Source organism: Balaenoptera borealis, assembly GCF_965194805.1.
Source record: "Balaenoptera borealis genome assembly, chromosome: 7".
Classification (NCBI taxonomy): domain Eukaryota; kingdom Metazoa; phylum Chordata; class Mammalia; order Artiodactyla; family Balaenopteridae; genus Balaenoptera; species Balaenoptera borealis.
In genome coordinates this window covers 26,518,011-26,531,887 of record NC_138864.1, presented here as the reverse complement: position 1 = coordinate 26,531,887, position 13,877 = coordinate 26,518,011, and the positions used below count along the sequence as shown (strand labels likewise).

At 36.6% G+C, this 13,877-nt stretch overlaps 1 long non-coding RNA gene across 1 annotated transcript in view; it reads right to left on the bottom strand.

The window, feature by feature from the left end:
* LOC309632179 overlaps positions 1-13,877 on the bottom strand; it is a 499,606-nt gene that overhangs the window by 314,776 nt on the left and 170,953 nt on the right. The gene's annotated exons all lie outside the window — the stretch shown is intronic.

The window sequence follows — 13,877 nt, the reverse complement described above, 5'->3', positions numbered from 1 at the left end:
ATGCACCCAACATAAGAGCACCTCAATACATAAGGTAAATGTTAACAGCCATAAAGGGGGAAATCGACAGTAGCACAATAATTGTAGGGGACTTTAACACCCCACTTTCACCAATGGACAGATCAACCAACATGAAAATAAATAAGGTAACATACGTTAAATGACACATTAAACAAGATGGACTTAATTGATATTTACAGGACATTCCATCCAAAAAAAACCAGAATACACTTTCTTCTCAAGTGCTCATGGAATAATCTCCAAGATAGATCATATCCTGGGTCACAAATCAAGCCTTGGTAAATTTAAGAAAATTGACACTGTGTCAAGTATCTTTTCTGACCACAACTCTATGAGACTAGATATCAATTACAGGAAAAAAAATCTGTAAAAAATACAAACACATGAAGGTTAAACAACACGCTACTAAATACCCAAGAGATCACTGAAGAAATCAAAGAGGAAATCAAAAAACACCTAGAAACAAATGACAATGAAAACACGACGGCCCAAAACCTATGGGATGCAGCAAAAGCAGTTCTAAGAGGGAAGTTTATAGCAATAAAATCCTACCTCAAGAAACAAGAAAAATCTCAAATAAACAACCTAACTTACACCTTAAGCAATTAGAGAAAGAAGAACAAAAGGCAACCTAAAGTTAGCAGAAGGATAGAAATCATAAAGATCAGATCAGAAAAAATTAAAAATAAATAAAGGAAACAATAGCAAAGATCAATAAAAATAAAAGCTGGTTCTTTGAGAAGATAAAACAAAATTGATAAACCATTAGCAAGACTCATCAAGAAAAAAAGGAAGAAGACTCAAATCAATAGAATTAGAAATGAAAAAGGAGAAGTAACAACTGACACAGCAGAAATACAAAGGATCATGAGAGATTACTACAAGCAACTATATGCCAATAAAATGGACAACCCGGAAGAAATGGACAAATTCTTACAAAAGCACAACCTTCCGAGACTGAACCAGGAAGAAATAGAAAATATAAACAGACAATCACAAGCACCTAATTGAGACTGTGATTAAAAATCTTCCAACAAACAAAAGCCCAGGACCAGATGGCTTCACAGGCAAATTCTATCAAACATTTAGAGAAGAGCTAACGCCTATCCTTCTCAAACTCTTCCAAAATATAGCAGAGGGAGGAACACTCCCAAACTCATTCTACAAGGCAACCACCACCCTGACACAAAAACCAAACAAAGGTGTCACAAAGAAATAAAACTACAGGCCAATATCACTGAGGAACATAGATGCAAAAATCCTCATCAAAATACTAGCAAACAGAATCCAGCAGCACATTAAAAGGATCATACACCATGAGCAAGTGGGGTTTATCCCAGGAATGCAGGATTCTTCAATATACACAAATCAATCAATGTGATACACCATATTAACAAACTGAAGGACAAAAACCATATGATCATCTCAATAGATGCAGAAAAAGCTTTCGACAAAATTCAACACTGATTTATGATAAAAAGCCTCCAGAAAGTGGCCATAGAGGGAACTTACCTCAACATAATAAAGGCCATATATGACAAACCCACAGCAAACATCGTTTTCAATGGTGAAAAACTGAAACCATTTCCACTAAGATCTGGAACAAGACAAGGTTGCCCACTCTCACCGCTATTATTCAACATAGTTTTGGAAGTTTTAGCCCCAGCAATCAGAGAAGAAAAAGAAATAAAAGGAATCGAGATCAGAAAAGAAGAAGGAAAACTGTCACTGTTTGGAGATGACATGATACTATACATAGAGAATCCTAAAGATGCTACCAGAAAACTACTAGAGCTAATCAGTGAATTTGGTAAACTAGCAGGATACAAAATTAATGCACAGAAATCTCTTGCATGCCTCTACACTAATGATGAAAAATCTGAAAGAGAAATTAAGGAAACACTCCCATCTACCACTATAACAAAAAAAATAAAATACCTAGGAATACACCTACCTTAGGAGACAAAAGACCTGTATGCAGAAAACTATAAGACACTGATGAAAGAAATTAAAGATGATAGAAACAGATGGAGAGATATACCATGTTCTTGGACTGGAAGAATCAACATTGTGAAAATGACTATACTATGCAAAGCAATCTACAGATTCAGTGAAATCCCTATCAAACTACCAATGGCATTTTTCACAGAACTAGAACAAAAAATTTTGCAATTTGTATGGAGACACAAAAGACCCCGAATAGCCAAAGCAATCTTGAGAAAGAAAAACTGAGCTGGAGGAATCAGGCTCCCTGACTTCAGACTATACTACAAAGCTACAGTAATCAAGACAGTATGGTACTGGCACAAAAACAGAAATATAGATCAATGGAACAGGATAGAAAGCCCAGAGATAAACCCACCCACCTCTGGTCACCTTCTCTTTGATAAAGGAGGCAAGAATATACAATGGAGGAAAGACAGCCTCTTCAATAAGTGGTGCTGTGAAAACTGGACAGCTACATGTAAAAGAATGAAATTAGAACACTCCCTAACACCATACACAAAAATAAACTTAAAATAGATTAAAGACCTAAATGTAAGGCCAGACACTATAAAACTCTTAGAAGAAAACATAGGCGGAACACTCTATGACATAAATCACAGCAATATCCTTTTTGACCCACGTCCCAGAGAAATGGAAATAGAAACAAAAGTAAACAAATGGGACCTACTGAAACTTAAAAGCTTTTGCACAGCAAAGAAAACCATAAACAAGACGAAAAGGCAACCCTCAGAATGGGAGAAAATATTTACAAATGAAGCAACTGACAAAAGATTAATCTCCAAAATATACAAGCAGCTCTTGCAGCTCAATATCAAAAAAACAAACAACCCAATCCAAAAATTGGCAGAAGACCGAAATAGACATTTCTCCAAAGAAGGTATACAGATTGCCAACAACACATTAAAGAATGCTCAACATCACTAATCATTAGAGAAATGCAAGTCAAAACTACAATGAGGTATCACCTCACATCGGTCATAATGGCCATCATCAAAAAATCTACAAACAATAAATGCTGGAGAGGGTGTGGAGAAAAGTGGACCCTCATGCACTGTTGGTGGGAATGTAAATTGTTAACAGCCACTATGGAGAACAGTATGGAAGTTCCTTAAAAAGCTAAAAATAGAACTACCATATGACCCAGCACTCCCACTACTGGGCATATACCCTGAGAAAACCATAATTCAAAAAAACTCATGTACCACAATGTTCATTGCAGCACTATTTACAATAGCCAGGACATGGAAGCAACCTAAGTGTCCATCAACAGATGAATGGATAAAGATGTTGCACATATATACAATGGAATATTACTCAGCCATAAAAAGAAACGAAACTGAGTTATCTGTAGTGAGATGGATGGATCTAGAGTCTATCACACAGAGTGAAGTAAGTCAGAAAGTGAAATACAAATACCATATGCTAACACATACATATGGAATTTAAAAGAAAAAATTTTTTAAAAAAGGGGTTTTGAAGAACCTAGGGTTAGGACAGGAATAAAGACGCAGATGTAGAGAATGGACTTGAGGACATGGGGAGGGGGAAGGGTAACTGGGACGAAGTGAGAGAGTGGCATGGACATATGTACACTACCAAATGTAAAATAGATAGCTAGTGGGAAGCAGCTGCATAGCACAGGGAGATCAGCTCAGTGCTTTGTGACCACCTAGAGGGGTGGGATAGGGAGGGTGGGAGGGAGACGCAAGAAGGAGGGGATATCGGGATATATGTATACGTATTACTGATTCACTTTGTTATACAGCAGAAACTAACACACCATTGTAAAGCAATTATACTACAATAAAGATGTTAAAAAAAATTGTTTTACATAGTATCTAATAAAAGACTCATCTAATAGAAGAGGATATGGTTGCAGGTAAGCCACTGTCTTCCCTGCATTAAAATATAAATGTAAGTTAAATTAAACAGAATTTATATGTTTCATTAGAACAATAATTTCACATAAATTCTTAATAATGACAAATCTCTATTAATACAGCTCTTTTTATTCTTTTGAGACAGGTTGCATGAGTCTATAGCCATACCACCCTGAACACACCCAATCTCGTCCATTCATGTCTGATCACGGAAGCTAAGTAGGTTCAGGCCAGGTTAGTACTTGGATGTGAGATGGGTTGCATGAGAGGAAAAATCAGATTTGCAGATTATTATTTTATTTTTTTGAAAGTTAAAAAATAAATGGATCTTCATGATAAATAGTATGGCTACACAACTCTCTAGTCTAAGAACATAAACCTTCATTTGATGACCCTGAGCTTGTGATCTACAGAGTGGCTGGCAGTATAACAAATTTGTGATAACAAGGTCAGGTTCAGCATTGCTATCCATTCAAATAATGGGCACTTTATTCATAAAGATTGATAGAGTACTGAGTCATTTCCTAGAAAAGTTCATTCCACTTGGTCTGTTCTTCATTTATATGATGTGGTACCAAGACGCCATAATATAATAATAGGACATTTTTCCAAGGGAGTACAGGTTACTTTAAAAAAAAGTATCTCAAGGGATATCTCAAAGCTATCCACAGGTAAATATAATGTCATAATTCCCTTGACATTTCATGTACGAAATATTTCTTCACCAAATAGTTCCTCATAGCTACCATTTCTTCACATCTTTACCCTTTACTCTCAATTTTTTTTCCTGTCCTATCAACTTCTTTCCTCACCTGATGCTTCTATGTCATAAACACAGGACCACAAGGCCAAGTTACTGGCTCCCAGAGACTCACAAATATAAACCAAAGGACTTATTCCTAAATTGAGTACAGGACTATGTATTTGAAAAATACTGAAAAACCAGGGAAAGAGGAGACTGGAAGTTTAGGAACATAAAGTGATTGACTTCCCTGAAAATTTAAGCTGCAAATAACTATAATATGATACTATCCTAGAAAAGTGAAAACTGCCTGATACTTATTGTATTGAATCTTATTTAATCCTCTTTACAGTTTTTAATTTAACTATTATGAAGCCACACTCTTTGACAATTACAGGAAAATATTTCCATTTTTCTACTTTTATTTTATGTAGTCATCCCAGCTATTGGTAAAAGAAACTACACCAGAATAATAAAACACAAATATTTATTTTCATGGTCTGTCACAGTGCTTTGACTATTAATTAATAAAATAACATTTGCGTAAATACAATGTTCTTTAGATGTCTTTTCTTTTTAAATCTTTTTTCAGTTTCTTATAGAATAGAGATACTAAAATATCTCCTACTCAGTAGTAAATAAATTTGTTCCATTAAATTTATTAGATTTTTCACAACAAGAAATAATCTGAGAGAGGCATTTTTAAAATCTGTTTATCTTGTTTTGGCCCTCCCATCTATACTGTATGGATCAGTCAACTCTGGCAGCTTGGACCAACTTTTTGTTTTTTGGAGAAGCTGTCAAATCACACCATGTAACTGACAAATCACTTATTACTATATTTTTTAAAACTCTTATGGTTAGTTATAGTAAAATATTATGAATATTTTATTATTTGCATACTTCCTATATTTAGATCCCCAGATAAATGATCATAAGCTTTATTGTCTTTAGTTTTTTAATAAGGCCATCCCAATACAGGATATAGTCACTTATGTCTATATTATTGCAATATGCTCCTAAATCGTTCCTCCACCTCCATTCTAACATTGGTTCAATTGATACTACAGCCTTGAAACACTCTTCTAAGTTAATTACTAGAAACAAATGTAGTAGGATAAAAATCCAAGCTTCATCAACTCCACATTACTGGCAAACTACTTGCTCAGCTTGACAGGCAAGTCCCTACACCATCACATACGTCACTCTGACATCCACACTACCAATCACCACAGTGTGAAACCTGAAAGTATGATGCCTCGACTTACGCATCATCTCCAAAAAAGAGAGAATAAATGAGGAGGTGAGTCCAATTTATTAAAAAAAATATATATTACAGCGAAATATATTTAAGACACTCTCTTTGACCCAGAGTCATGAAAAAATAAGGTATATTTGGGAAACAGTAAGTAATCCATGGCCAAGAAAAAATATCAAGCTGTTAAGAAACTTCTTGTCAGTTTAAAGGTCTTCTATTTTATCCAATATGCAATGGGAAATCACTGAAGAATTTTAAGCAGAACAGTAACTCAATTAGATTTGTAATTTAGAAAACTATTTTTGACAGCTTGTGGATGATTGATTGAATGGGGAGAGAGACTAGGGAAGTTAGTCTGGAAGTCCAAATGAAAGATGACGGTGCCCAAAATAAGAAAATGGCACTGGAAAGGAATTCTTTGAGAAAAGGGTCTATTTCTTATTCCTTTCTCGTGTCCTCAACACCTAGCATAGTGTCTGTCACGTATCCAAACTCAACTTCAAGCTGACTCTCTGGGAAAGAAAAATGACTAGTATCAACATGTGACAAAAATATAAATTACTGTCACATCTTCTAGTTTATTAAATCATTTAACATAACGCTATTATATGTCTCAAAGGGCATTGTTATAATCAATCTGTTAGCAGAGTCTTCACAGACCACCTCCTTACCACAAGACTCTTCATTCTGGTTTCTTTGTTTTTATAGCACAAATACCTAAAAGAGGAAAAGTTAACCTTTCACTTTCCTAATGTTCTCTATTCTCACTTCAACCCAAAATAACAAGCTAAAACATTCCCATCAAAATTTGTCCCTGTCTAGTAATTCCAAACATGCTTAACTTCCCTACCTAATATCACATATTTTGTTGTGAACAATTCTCTATTTAATTCACTTTGCTTGGGCTTCCCTGGTGGCGCAGTGGTTGAGAATCTGCCTGCCAATGCAGGGTACACGGGTTTGAGCCCTGGTCTGGGAAGATCCCAGATGCCACGTAGCAACTAGGCCCGTGAGCCACAACTACTGAGCCTGCGCGTCTGGAGCCTGTGCTCCGCAACAAGAGAAGCCGCGATAATGAAGAGGCCGGCGCACCGCGGTGAAGAGTGGCCCCCGCTTGCCGCAACTGGAGAAAGCCCTCGCACAGAAACGAAGACTCAACACAGCCAAAAATAAAAAATATATATAAATAAATAATTCACTTTGCTTTCTCAACCTTCTTGTCAGTTTCTTCAGAGTAAGGATTCGTCTTATTTATCAACATTCTTAGAAATGTAGAAGGCATAGCATATGTGCTTTAAAATAATGTTGGTTGATTAGTTCCTAAAATTTAAGCATATTTAATTCACTAACACTTTCTTATATTAAAATGCAATTAGAGTTGGGGAGTCATGCTTTCATATCATTGTGATATTCAGGTGTCCCAGACTGCTTTGCAAAGTTGAAATTTTGCAGGTTTTACTGACTATCTAAGATGTCATATTCTACTATTGCAATGTGCACAAAGAAAGGAACTGTGGCTGTGACTGAAGAATTTAGCAGGATGAGACAGTCAGCTCTGAAGAGGCTTTTCTCTGCAAAATCCTAGCAGTTATAAATGTTATCAAGATTAAAACCATAAGGTATGATATAAAAAATTGTATCAATCCAATTTCACTGATAGAATTAATTGGAATTGATTTTGTTCTCTTTACATCATACAGTTTATAATTTCATTTTTAATAATATTCACCCCAATTTTTTACCTTTTAGATTCAAAGTTATTTGTTAAAAGTGTTTATGACTTTTATAACCACACACAAAAAAAGTGAATTCGCTAACGCATATTTGGACTCATGAATGCTTGTGCATATCAGCTATGGCCTAGGCCTCAAAAACCTTGATTAAGGCAAACTTCAGTGTAAAGTGGGATTTAAAAAGTGCAGGCTCACTAATCTGATACTACAGAAGTTCTGTTTGCCTGGCTTCTCGGTCATACCTCGTACCTCATCATGGGAAGAGAAGAGGTCATAACAAAGTACAAGGAATAAACATTTACTGAGCATCAGTTATAAGTTGGGCAACTAAACGCTGAAGATATGCAGCTGAGCTACCTCTGGGTGATGACAATCTGCAAGGATCAGTACTGGCCCCTTTCAAATTCAAAAGTCCAGTCCAGACCACTTATGTATTTGGGCTTACTTAGGTATATCTAGTTCCCCACTAGATATCTTTAGTTATCCAACTAAATAATTTAATTGGCTCTTGGGCCTTAATGTGTCCAATTCTGAGTTAACCAATTTTGTCCCTCCAATTTGGCATACTGTTTGCCTCTCTGCACAAGTCAGAAACAATAACTATGTAGAAATAATTAATAGTTACAAGAACAAACTTCAAATGAAAAATAACATACAAAAAGTCTACAGGAATGTCTGAACACATTGGACTGTTAATAATAATCATGATAATAATACAAATGACAATCACCACCTCTTAACTGACTCAATACTAAACACTATACTAAGTCCTTACAATACTTATTTAATTTTCACAGTAACACAGAGGGATAGGTACTGTAATCTTCATTTGGGTCAGTGAAAAAAATTGAGAGTCCGAAAATTCATGAGGAAAAGCCAGAATTTGAATTCTGATTTTCTCATATTTACAATTACAAAACATCTATTCTCATATTGAATTTCAATGAAACATTTGAGTTTATTTGAACGAAAATATTGCCATAGGAAGTACACAACATCTCAACAACTTTTATTTCAATGTATCCTTTTGTAATTACCATAGTTGTATTTTCTAAAACTGAGCAAAAGGAAAGGTGGAATCTACGTTTCACCATACCATGCATCAATATAATGAATCCATTAGTACAAAATACCTAGCTATCATTACCTCAATAGATGTACTCAATATATTGTAAAGTTGTCATAGAACATTCTTTATTTCATGCTTTAATGTCATGATATTTAGGAATGGCCATTTTCTTGGAGCAAAGTTGCCATATAGTACCCCATTAAACTAAGTGTTACACTTAAGAGAATTTCAATTAAAAAGATTTTAGACACTGGGGCTCTTTCAAAATGCTTTCTGTTCTTTTGCAAAAGATTACTGTATTGGCAAAAGATTGAAAAGCATTTGTGTTTGATAGAATATTCTCCCCTCAAACTAAAGTCTTTATTAACATCATTGAAAACCGAAACGCATTCTTCAAAATTAATACAAATTAACTGCTGAGCAATTTAGTCCATTATTTTTGATAGACATACAAATAAATTGTGAAAATGAAATACCTCTAAGTGGTGGAGATTCTAATACTGGTGTTGAAATGGAGACTCTATGGCACAAAGCAGCTACAAAAGAAGGAAGTCAAGCAAGTCCTTCAAACGACATAAAACTTGGGGGAAAACCACAGCAATAACCTCATTTTGGAAGAAGACAACTTGTTCTATATTTACTGTTGCTATATTTTATAATAATATAAAGAGGAATCTCACCCACCCACATGATGGATGGCAGCCCAATGTCTTCATGCACAAATCCTCTCACCCCGCTTTCAGAAACTCACATTCCCTGAAGGTCTTCTGTTCCTTAGCTTGCAGATACCCGACACACCGCAGAAGAAACACATTTCACCTCAGCATATACTCATTGAGCTAAGCCTCCCAAGGAGCCAATTCAACTCAAGCATGATGAAGCAATTCTTACAAAAGGATTATTGAAATTTCAGTCTCTCTATAATAGCCAGGAAACAAGGAAACAAGACTGTGACCACAAATAATGGTTTATAGAAGATTAATATTGTGAGGAGATAGGAGTGTCCCAGCTTTAGGAATTTAAGATTTTTCAAGCAAGAGGAATTCTTGTTCTGTGAAAGCAAACAAACCAAGTGTGAAGGCTATGAATGTGAATGTGAATGTGAACGACAAAGATGGATAAAAAGTCTTTGTTCTCTCCATTCAGTGACTTATCTGGAAGAGGACATTTATGCTGGTGAGTGGGGAGGTGGGGTGGGGGGAGGGTGATGTCATTCAGGAGTCAGCTGACCTGCTCTCTTCACCTTATACTAAGCACACACCACACTTTCAGCTGTATCATTTCACCCTTAGGTCTTAGCTCATACTATTCCTCTCTCTCTGCTGAAGTTTCCTTCATATGCTCAGCCTGTGCAGACCTCCTATGTCTCTTCCTTTCACAATTACTGTTAACCACAGGATTAAAGATTTATTCTAAACAGCCTTATTCTCTGGTAGTTTCTAGGACATAATTTAAGCATTTAGATAGTTGAATGATCTGTGGACATCTGGAACATCCTGAAGTCTAAAGGAATGTCACATGAAGAGAGTGAAATAAATTTAAACACACACACACAAATTTCCATTTGGAATTTGAACTCAAATTCAAACAAGTTCTCCAGTTTTTGTGATCATCCTGTCCCAGGATATCTTAATAAAAATGACTCAAATTACTCTTCCCTTAGTTGTGGGAAACACATCACCCTCATTCATACCCAGATCAATATTACCAGGGAATATTAGTAATGCTATATATTTTTTTAAAAAACTGAATTGCTCATTTCCTGCTTATATTGAATTATTGATCTCTGTCATATCTCACCTCATATAGACATGTGAGTTTCTCTGTCCCATGGTGATTAAAATGGAAAACAAAGCAGTTTTTCTTTCAAGTCACCAATATCTACATCTAGATCTAAACAGATAATTCTTTAAATACTGTAATTTAAAAATAAAACATACATTTAAACTAATTTTAAAACAATTACTTCTATGAAGTAAAATGTGAAAATCTTTTATCCCTTACCTCCTAATTCATTCTCCAGCAAACTATATATATACATATATATATATATATATATACACACACACACACACACACACACACACACACACATATACATGTGTTATGTGTGTGTGTGTGTGTGTGTATAATATTATATTGAATGGACCCAGACATTACAGCAACCAAAATTCTCTGCTTTTCCTCAACTCAATGAAAGCAGCTCTTTTGCCCCTTTCCTGTTTGCCCATTTCTGTCCCCCTCTAAACTTGAAAGAGCCTAATTATAGGAATTAGATCACTAGGCAATTTAAACTAACTCCTGACATTTGCTCTCCTGAATGCATACCATGCCTTGCTTAACCTGTTGATTCTTTTCCTAGATAAAAAAAATAAAGAATTAAGTAGTTAAAGAATAACTAGCTCTCTAGCCCCAACAACCTCCTTAGCAATCCTGCAGGCAGATCTGCAGGCAAGATAACATCTGAAGAGAGAGTCAGCCAGTTTGCACACGATGGAGAATGATGCAGAACCCAACCTTCTGCCCCAGTGATTCACTGAGATTCTCAACACCTCCCCCTTTCTTACACTTTAAAAACTGTCATGGCTGAGCAGAATCTTTGGAGTTGGTCTCAGAACATGAGTCCACCTTCTCTCCAGATTGCCAGCTTTTCTGATTAAAGCATCTTTCCTTTTGACTGACACTTTCCTCTTGATTATCATCTTTTGAGTGGCAAGCAGCTGAACCTGAGTTCAGTAACATCAAGACTGATATAGACTAGAGAACCTGCAGTGGGGAGATGGGTGTGTCTCTTTTCTTCTCTTCTCTTTTTTTTCCTTTTCTTTCCTCTCAGTTTGGGCTGCTATAACAAAAGTATCATAGACTAGGTAGCTTATAAACAATAGAAATTTATTTTTCACAGTCCAAGAGGCTGGAAGTCCAAGATCAAAGTGCCAGCATGGTCAGTTGAGGAACCTCTTCTGGTTGCAGACTTCTTGTTGTATCCTCCCACAGTAGAAGGAGCAAGGGACCTTTCTGGGGCCTCTTTTATAAGGGCACTAATCCCATTTATGACCTTATTGCCTCCCAAAGGCCCAACCTCCAAATACCACCACACTGGGGATTAGGTTTTAACATATGAATTTGTGGTGGGAATACAAACATTCAGACTGATACCAAGCAGGACCCTGTGGGGCTCTCCCAGGTACAAATCCTTTCCGCATCCCCCTTTTCTTGTTTGTAGGAACTAGGCTTCATTCAGCCTCCCTGACCTTCCCTGAGTTCCAAAGGGCAGATTCAAACAGTTGCTAATCAGGGAAGGGAAGGAAGGCAGAAACAAAGGAGGAGCAGTCAGGAAACAATAGTGCAGCAATAAAGCAGTGTCCTGGTTCCTCCTCAAGGAATATCTTTGAGCTCTTCTGTAGGAACTAAGGCCCTCACCCAGGCAGAGGATGGTAACTTCAGGCTGAGTCTAAGATACTTCAAATGCCACCCTGTTACCTCACCACCAACCAATCAGAAAAAAGTCTGCACCCAGTAGATGATAACAAAGACTCTGACCCCCTCCCAAATGATTCTTCCTTTAAAAACTTTCATGGTTGAGCAGAATTTTGGGAGTTGGATTTTGGACAAGAGTCTGCTTTCTCCCCAGGTTGCTGGCCTCCTGAATAAGGTAACCTTTCCTTTCCAACCAACACTTGTCTCTTGAGTACTGAGTAGCCAAACTTGAGTTTGGTAACAAGACCATAACACTTTCTTCTGTTTGTTTTGTTCTTGTTTTCCTTTGTTGTTGTTATTGCTGTTGTTGTTCGATCTTCTGCCCTGCTTCTGTTTCTGCCCCTCCCTTGCTCAGATCACAAGGGAGGAGGTATGGCAGGACACATACATGGCTTTCTTAACACCATGATTGTCACTTGAAGGCAGTATTTGCATTAGTTCCTATTGCTGCTGTAACAAATTGCCACACTTCTTTATTTTTTTTTGAGTAAACAACATAAATGCATTATCATGCAGCTCTGGAAGTCAGAAATTCAAAATATATCTTATAGGACTAAAATCAAGGTGTTAACAGGGCTGCATTCCTCCTGGAGGCTCTAGTGAATAATCCATTTCCTTGCCTTTTCCAGCTTCTAGAGACTGTCTGCGTTTCTTGTCCTGTGGCCCTTCCTCCATCTTCAAAGCACATCACTCCAACCTCTGCTTCCACTGTCACATCTCCTTCTCTCACTCTGACACTCCTGTCTCTCTATTATAAGGATCCTTGTTATTTCTCCAGGATAATCTCCCCATTCAAGATCCTTAAACACATCTGTAAATTCCCTTTTGTCATGTAAATTTCCAGGGTTTAGGACGTAAGCATCTTTTGGAGAAGGGAGCATTATCCTGCCAATCACAGTAGCCTCCCAGGGAAACTTTTATAGGTTCTTCACTCAATCGAAGGAATAAGTGTTTCCCCAAATCCAGGAGACACTGGTCACATTCTCTCAAGAACTCTCTGGGTCATCATACTCCCAAGGCAGCAGAATGTTCCAAAGAGTCCCCACACTTGTCTTAATTTATGTATAGGGGAAGGCTTTGCTCATTCCCTAGAGTGGGAAGGGAGAGTGCACAGCACTCCCGTTTTGGACAAAAAAAATTTATTTATAGACATTGCCCTGTTAAATGCTTCTTGATTTTTTCAACTCTGTATAGCCTGTACTGGGTATGGGCCAAAGGCCACAAGCCTTGCTATGCTATGTATTTTTAACCCCTGTTTTCTAACATCCTGCTGTAGGATATTTGGAACCTTATCAGTCATTATCCTCAACATGGGGGTGTTAGCCAAAACCCCAAAAGAAGGCAAAATATAAATTAAATTTCTTATTGTATACACATAGAAAATTAATTCATCTTTAATTATCTGAGTAATAAATTAACAAGTTTTACTTTTAAGACCTGGGGCTAAAATCTCTCCCCTCTGCCAGGGACAACCTGATGATGATGATGATGATGATGATGATGATGATGATGATGATGATGATTATTATTACTATTTGAAAATACATCCTAACTCTTCATAGCTGAAGAAATGTATCATTTTGTTCAATGTGGCTTTTACTTAATAAATAACATATCACACGATGTGATCTACTTTGTTCTTTTAAACTGTATTGCATTATTCTATAATATAGCACACTTTATTTAACCA